General features: G+C 43.8%; 5 non-coding genes across 5 annotated transcripts; all 5 read left to right on the forward strand.

Moving 5' to 3' along the window:
• The first annotated feature begins 1,405 nt into the window (after positions 1 to 1,405).
• Positions 1,406 to 1,501, forward strand: trnai-uau (transfer RNA isoleucine (anticodon UAU)). Its single transcript has 2 exons — positions 1,406 to 1,443; positions 1,466 to 1,501. It is a non-coding gene; the product is annotated as a tRNA-Ile (tRNA).
• A 1,377-nt stretch (positions 1,502 to 2,878) lies between these two features.
• On the forward strand, positions 2,879 to 2,974 carry trnai-uau (transfer RNA isoleucine (anticodon UAU)). The gene is made up of 2 exons: positions 2,879 to 2,916; positions 2,939 to 2,974. It is a non-coding gene; the product is annotated as a tRNA-Ile (tRNA).
• Positions 2,975 to 4,352: 1,378 nt separating this feature from the next.
• On the forward strand, positions 4,353 to 4,448 carry trnai-uau (transfer RNA isoleucine (anticodon UAU)). The gene is made up of 2 exons: positions 4,353 to 4,390; positions 4,413 to 4,448. It is a non-coding gene; the product is annotated as a tRNA-Ile (tRNA).
• Positions 4,449 to 5,821: 1,373 nt separating this feature from the next.
• On the forward strand, positions 5,822 to 5,917 carry trnai-uau (transfer RNA isoleucine (anticodon UAU)). Its single transcript has 2 exons — positions 5,822 to 5,859; positions 5,882 to 5,917. It is a non-coding gene; the product is annotated as a tRNA-Ile (tRNA).
• A 1,370-nt stretch (positions 5,918 to 7,287) lies between these two features.
• trnai-uau (transfer RNA isoleucine (anticodon UAU)) lies at positions 7,288 to 7,383 on the forward strand. Its single transcript has 2 exons — positions 7,288 to 7,325; positions 7,348 to 7,383. It is a non-coding gene; the product is annotated as a tRNA-Ile (tRNA).
• The last annotated feature ends 717 nt before the right edge of the window (positions 7,384 to 8,100 follow it).

Here is an 8,100-nt window from a genome sequence, read left to right on the forward strand (position 1 = left end):
TGGATCAAAGGGTCTGTTTCCATGCTGTACATCTCTCTGACTCTATATGTTCCACTTCTCCTTATTTCCATCACCTCCAAATGTTTCCTCTTCAACTAACTGTCCAGTTCTCTTTTGAAAGCTTTGAATAAATCTGCCTCCACCATACACTTAGCAGTGCATTCCCGATCGTACCCAGCATTGAGAATAAGAGTGCAGATTTCAAATACGTTACAAGAGAAGGAAATGTGAGGTGAGAAAGAAACATCACACCATGAATAATTAGATCTGGAATAAATTGCATGGAACAGTGGTTTGGAAAGGTTCAGTCAAGGGCCTGAGATAATTATTTATCATCAATTAATGTGCAAGATTACGTAGAAAACTCAGGAGAATGGTACAAGGTCAGAAAGCTTATTTAGAGCACCACATGGACACAATGGGCTGAATGGCCTGCTTCCAAGCTTTAGGAGTAGAGTGGTTCACAATCGCTCATTGAGTCTACAGCCAGTCAGTTATGAACATCAGGCTGATGTGCTAATCTGTATGGTCAGTCAGGGAGGATCAATCAGATCAATGATCTGTGACAATTAATGACTGGGGTACTGTATTGATTATTACTCGGACCTCAGCTGTTCACAAGATATGTTCACAAAAGATGGTAGAATGGACTGGAATATTTCAAAGATTGCAGATGACACAAAGCTGGGTAGACGGCTGCACGGTGAGGAGGATGCAATGTTTTTTGGATTGGCGCAGTGAGTGGGCAAAGACATGGCATATGCAGTCTATGTGAAAAATGTCAGACGATTCACCGAGAGTTGCAGCACATAATTCTTTGAAGTTTGAGGTACACCTAGACACGTTGTTTGAAGGTCACCACTCAGCCTCCGATGATCCAGGGAAAACAACCCAAGACTGTTCACCCTCGGCCTGTAGCTCAAGTCCTTTAAACCTGGCAACATCCATGTAATTCTTTTCTGAACACATTCACATCGGAAGGCTTGAGAGGGATTTAGGACAAATGCTGGCATACAGACTAGGTTAGATTAGGATATCTGCTCGGCATGGACGGATTGGACCGAAGGGTATGTTTCTATTTGTCTGTCATCCCAAAACTCAGAGCAACAACAACTTCTGGAACTTGGTGCCGAAGATAAGATCAGTAATTGAGGCTAACCCAGAATGAGATGATAAGGTTTCTCCTGACTAAAGACCTCAATGGCTCAGAGAACAATCGAGGAAAACGTTGAAAATGCATTTTTCATGATCAATCCAGTTTCGCAGTGTGTCATGAAGCAAATTCCCCAAATAAGTGAGGAACGACATGTGAATACAACCGGCTGACATCACAGCCAATTTGTCAATCGCTGAGGTATAACTCGTGATATTGGGAGCGCGACGGCGGGGCGGCTCCGGTGGCGCGGCTCCGGTGGCGCAATCGGTCAGCGCGCGGTACTTATATGTCAGTGTTTCTGCGTGCGTAATGCCGAGGTTGTGAGTTCGAGCCTCACCTGGAGCAGCTTTATCTACTCATCCAGTTTCTCTGGTTTGGCAAATGTCATTTCCTGAGAAAGGTCTCGACAATCAACCAACGTATCCTGGGAATATTTAAAACGTCAAGAGATATCTTAGGATCGTCGGTCGGTAATCTTGTTCAGCTCAGAAGTGCTTCGAAGCAGCGGTCTGCTTGATTTAAATTGCCGGCAAGCAATGGTTTTTCTTTATTTAACTGGCTACAAACTCACACAGGTCGATGTAGTAATCAAAAAGGAATTAGGTTTATCTCATTGTAACCGTGTGAATGTTATATTCGGCTTTGCTTGGAACATTTGTCTGATTAAAATAAAGAACTGCTGAGAAGAAGAGGATCAAAATGCAAATAAGACAGAACCTTGTTTGTGGGTTTCTTGGGCGGAGATCAGAGAGTACGAAATGGACCTAGCATCATCTGAATGCGATCAAACCTTTAAGGCACCAGGGTAAAGTAGGAATTGCGTCTCCGGGATGTGGTTCACATCAGACTCACGGGGATCTAACTTTTCAAAACTCTCAGCTGTTTTCATACTCAATAATCTTCTTCACACGTGAAGTCAAAGAAATTCGAAATTGTTCCCCAACCACCGCAAGTGGCGGCTGGGGTGACTCACGGGGTTATAACTTTTCAAAACTCTCAGCTTTTTTCATTCTTAATCTTAAGTGTTCAATACTCAGCTTCACACGTGAAGTCAAAGAAATTCGAAATTGTTTCCCAACCACCGCAGTGGCTTTCTCTCACTGTTAAATTCCCTCCTGAGGAACCGAGGGTTGCAGGCACATAATTCTTTGAAGTTTGAGGTACACCTAGACACGTTGTTTGAAGGTCACCACTCAGCCTCCGATGATCCAGGGAAAACAACCCAAGACTGTTCACCCTCGGCCTTTAGCTCAAGTCCTTTAAACCTGGCAACATCCATGTAATTCTTTTCTGAACACATTCACATCGGAAGGCTTGAGAGGGATTTAGGACAAATGCTGGCATACAGACTAGGTTAGATTAGGATATCTGCTCGGCATGGACGGATTGGACCGAAGGGTATGTTTCTATTTGTCTGTCATCCCAAAACCCAGAGCAACAACAACTTCTGGAACTTGGTGCCGAAGATAAGATCAGTAATTGAGGCTAACCCAGAATGAGATGATAAGGTTTCTCCTGACTAAAGACCTCAATGGCTCAGAGAACAATCGAGGAAAACGTTGAAAATGCATTTTTCATGATCAATCCAGTTTCGCACTGTGTCATGAAGCAAATTCCCCAAATAAGTGAGGAACGACATGTGAATACAACCGGCTGACATCACAGCCAATTTGTCAATCGCTGAGGTATAACTCGTGATATTGGGAACGCGACGGCGGGGCGGCTCCGGTGGCGCAATCGGTCAGCGCGCGGTACTTATATGTCAGTGTTTCTGCGTGCGTAATGCCGAGGTTGTGAGTTCGAGCCTCACCTGGAGCAGCTTTATCTACTCATCCAGTTTCTCTGGTTTGGCAAATGTCATTTCCTGAGAAAGGTCTCGGCAATCAACCAACGTATCCTGGAAATCTTTAAAACGTCAAGAGATATCTTAGGATCGTCGGTCGGTAATCTTGTTCAGCTCAGAAGTGCTTCGAATCAGCGGTCTGCTTGATTTAAATTGCCGGCAAGCAATGGTTTTTCTTTATTTAACTGGCTACAAACTCACACAGGTCGATGTAGTAATCAAAAAGGAATTAGGTTTATCTCATTGTAACCGTGTGAATGTTATATTCGGCTTTGCTTGGAACATTTGTCTGATTAAAATAAAGAACTGCTGAGAAGAAGAGGATCAAAATGCAAATAAGACAGAACCTTGTTTGTGGGTTTCTTGGGCGGAGATCAGAGAGTACGAAATGGACCTAGCATCATCTGAATGTGATCAAACCTTTAAGGCACCAGGGTAAAGTAGGAATTGCGTCTCCGGGATGTGGTTCACATCAGACTCACGGGGATCTAACTTTTCAAAACTCTCAGCTGTTTTCATACTCAATAATCTTCTTCACACGTGAAGTCAAAGAAATTCGAAATTGTTCCCCAACCACCGCAAGTGGCGGCTGGGGTGACTCACGGGGTTATAACTTTTCAAAACTCTCAGCTTTTTTCATTCTTAATCTTAAGTGTTCAATACTCAGCTTCACACGTGAAGTCAAAGAATTTCGAAATTGTTTCCCAACCACCGCAAGTGGCTTTCTCTCACTGTTAAATTCCCTCCTGAGGAACCGAGGGTTGCAGGCACATAATTCTTTGAAGTTTGAGGTACACCTAGACACGTTGTTTGAAGGTCACCACTCAGCCTCCGATGATCCAGGGAAAACAACCCAAGACTGTTCACCCTCGGCCTTTAGCTCAAGTCCTTTAAACCTGGCAACATCCATGTAATTCTTTTCTGAACACATTCACATCGGAAGGCTTGAGAGGGATTTAGGACAAATGCTGGCATACAGACTAGGTTAGATTAGGATATCTGCTCGGCATGGACGGATTGGACCGAAGGGTATGTTTCTATTTGTCTGTCATCCCAAAACTCAGAGCAAGAACAACTTCTGGAACTTGGTGCCGAAGATAAGATCAGTAATTGAAGCTAACCCAGAATGAGATGATAAGGTTTCTCCTGACTAAAGACCTCAATGGCTCAGAGAACAATCGAGGAAAACGTTGAAAATGCATTTTTCATGACCAATCCAGTTTCGCACTGTGTCATGAAGCAAATTCCCCAAATAAGTGAGGAACGACATGTGAATACAACCGGCTGACATCACAGCCAATTTGTCAATCGCTGAGGTATAACTCGTGATATTGGGAACGCGACGACGGGGCGGCTCCGGTGGCGCAATCGGTCAGCGCGCGGTACTTATATGTCAGTGATTCTGCGTGCGTAATGCCGAGGTTGTGAGTTCGGGCCTCACCTGGAGCAGCTCTATCTACTCATCCAGTTTCTCTGGTTTGGCAAATGTCATTTCTTGAGAAAAGTCTCGGCAATCAACCAATGTATCCTGGAAATATTTAAAACGTCAAGAGATATCTTAGGATCGTCGGTCGGTAATCTTGTTCAGCTCAGAAGTGCTACGAATCAGCGGTCTGCTTGATTTAAATTGCCGGCAAGCCATGGTTTTTCTTTATTTAACTGGCTACAAACTCACACAGGTCGATGTAGTAATCAAAAAGGAATTAGGTTTATCTCATTGTAACCCCCGTGTGAATGTTATATTCGGCTTTGCTTGGAACATTTGTCTGATTAAAATAAAGAACTGCTGAGAAGAAGAGGATCAAAATGCAAATAAGACAGAACCTTGTTTGTGGGTTTCTTGGGCGGAGATCAGAGAGTACGAAATGGACCTAGCATCATCTGAATGTGATCAAACCTTTAAGGCACCAGGGTAAAGTAGGAATTGCGTCTCCGGGATGTGGTTCACATCAGACTCACGGGGATCTAACTTTTCAAAACTCTCAGCTGTTTTCATACTCAATAATCTTCTTCACACGTGAAGTCAAAGAAATTCGAAATTGTTCCCCAACCACCGCAAGTGGCGGCTGGGGTGACTCACGGGGTTATAACTTTTCAAAACTCTCAGCTTTTTTCATTCTTAATCTTAAGTGTTCAATACTCAGCTTCACACGTGAAGTCAAAGAATTTCGAAATTGTTTCCCAACCACCGCAAGTGGCTTTCTCTCACTGTTAAATTCCCTCCTGAGGAACCGAGGGTTGCAGGCACATAATTCTTTGAAGTTTGAGGTACACCTAGACACGTTGTTTGAAGGTCACCACTCAGCCTCCGATGATCCAGGGAAAACAACCCAAGACTGTTCACCCTCGGCCTTTAGCTCAAGTCCTTTAAACCTGGCAACATTCATGTAATTCTTTTCTGAACACATTCACATCGGAAGGCTTGAGAGGGATTTAGGACAAATGCTGGCATACAGACTAGGTTAGATTAGGATATCTGCTCGGCATGGACGGATTGGACCGAAGGGTATGTTTCTATTTGTCTGTCATCCCAAAACTCAGAGCAAGAACAACTTCTGGAACTTGGTGCCGAAGATAAGATCAGTAATTGAGGCTAACCCAGAATGAGATGATAAGGTTTCTCCTGACTAAAGACCTCAATGGCTCAGAGAACAATCGAGGAAAACGTTGAAAATGATCAATCCAGTTTCGCAGTGTGTCATGAAGCAAATTCCCCAAATAAGTGAGGAACGACATGTGAATACAACCGGCTGACATCACAGCCAATTTGTCAATCGCTGAGGTATAACTCGTGATATTGGGAGCGCGACGACGACGGGGCGGCTCCGGTGGCGCAATCGGTCAGCGCGCGGTACTTATATGTCAGTGTTTCTGCGTGCGATATGCCGAGGTTGTGAGTTCGAGCCTCACCTGGAGCAGCTTTATCTACTCATCCAGTTTCTCTGGTTTGGCAAATGTCATTTCCTGAGAAAGGTCTCGGCAATCAACCAACGTATCCTGGAAATATTTAAAACGTCAAGAGATATCTTAGGATCGTCGGTCGGTAATCTTGTTCAGCTCAGAAGTGCTTCGAATCAGCGGTCTGCTTGATTTAAATTGCCGGCAAGCCATGGTTTTTCTTTATTTAACTGGCTACAAACTCACACAGGTCGATGTAGTAATCAAAAAGGAATTAGGTTTATCTCATTGTAACCGTGTGAATGTTATATTCGGCTTTGCTTGGAACATTTGTCTGATTAAAATAAAGAACTGCTGAGAAGAAGAGGATCAAAATGCAAATAAGACAGAACCTTGTTTGTGGGTTTCTTGGGCGGAGATCAGAGAGTACGAAATGGACCTAGCATCATCTGAATGCGATCAAACCTTTAAGGCACCAGGGTAAAGTAGGAATTGCGTCTCCGGGATGTGGTTCACATCAGACTCACGGGGATCTAACTTTTCAAAACTCTCAGCTGTTTTCATACTCAATAATCTTCTTCACACGTGAAGTCAAAGAAATTCGAAATTGTTCCCCAACCACCGCAAGTGGCGGCTGGGGTGACTCACGGGGTTATAACTTTTCACAACTCTCAGCTTTTTTCATTCTTAATCTTAAGTGTTCAATACTCAGCTTCACACGTGAAGTCAAAGAAATTCGAAATTGTTTCCCATCCACCGCAAGTGGCTTTCTGTCACTGTTAAATTCCCTCCTGAGGAACCGAGGGTTGCAGGCACATAATTCTTTGAAGTTTGAGGTACACCTAGACACGTTGTTTGAAGGTCACCACTCAGCCTCCGATGATCCAGGGAAAACAACCCAAGACTGTTCACCCTCGGCCTTTAGCTCAAGTCCTTTAAACCTGGCAACATTCATGTAATTCTTTTCTGAACACATTCACATCGGAAGGCTTGAGAGGGATTTAGGACAAATGCTGGCATACAGACTAGGTTAGATTAGGATATCTGCTCGGCATGGACGGATTGGACCGAAGGGTATGTTTCTATTTGTCTGTCATCCCAAAACTCAGAGCAAGAACAACTTCTGGAACTTGGTGCCGAAGATAAGATCAGTAATTGAGGCTAACCCAGAATGAGATGATAAGGTTTCTCCTGACTAAAGACCTCAATGGCTCAGAGAACAATCGAGGAAAACGTTGAAAATGATCAATCCAGTTTCGCAGTGTGTCATGAAGCAAATTCCCCAAATAAGTGAGGAACGACATGTGAATACAACCGGCTGACATCACAGCCAATTTGTCAATCGCTGAGGTATAACTCGTGATATTGGGAGCGCGACGACGACGGGGCGGCTCCGGTGGCGCAATCGGTCAGCGCGCGGTACTTATATGTCAGTGTTTCTGCGTGCGATATGCCGAGGTTGTGAGTTCGAGCCTCACCTGGAGCAGCTTTATCTACTCATCCAGTTTCTCTGGTTTGGCAAATGTCATTTCCTGAGAAAGGTCTCGGCAATCAACCAACGTATCCTGGAAATATTTAAAACGTCAAGAGATATCTTAGGATCGTCGGTCGGTAATCTTGTTCAGCTCAGAAGTGCTTCGAATCAGCGGTCTGCTTGATTTAAATTGCCGGCAAGCCATGGTTTTTCTTTATTTAACTGGCTACAAACTCACACAGGTCGATGTAGTAATCAAAAAGGAATTAGGTTTATCTCATTGTAACCGTGTGAATGTTATATTCGGCTTTGCTTGGAACATTTGTCTGATTAAAATAAAGAACTGCTGAGAAGAAGAGGATCAAAATGCAAATAAGACAGAACCTTGTTTGTGGGTTTCTTGGGCGGAGATCAGAGAGTACGAAATGGACCTAGCATCATCTGAATGCGATCAAACCTTTAAGGCACCAGGGTAAAGTAGGAATTGCGTCTCCGGGATGTGGTTCACATCAGACTCACGGGGATCTAACTTTTCAAAACTCTCAGCTGTTTTCATACTCAATAATCTTCTTCACACGTGAAGTCAAAGAAATTCGAAATTGTTCCCCAACCACCGCAAGTGGCGGCTGGGGTGACTCACGGGGTTATAACTTTTCACAACTCTCAGCTTTTTTCATTCTTAATCTTAAGTGTTCAATACTCAGCTTCACACGTGAAGTCAAAGAAATT

The sequence above is a fragment of the Chiloscyllium punctatum genome, chromosome 49, assembly GCF_047496795.1.
Source record: "Chiloscyllium punctatum isolate Juve2018m chromosome 49, sChiPun1.3, whole genome shotgun sequence".
Lineage (NCBI taxonomy): Eukaryota > Metazoa > Chordata > Chondrichthyes > Orectolobiformes > Hemiscylliidae > Chiloscyllium > Chiloscyllium punctatum.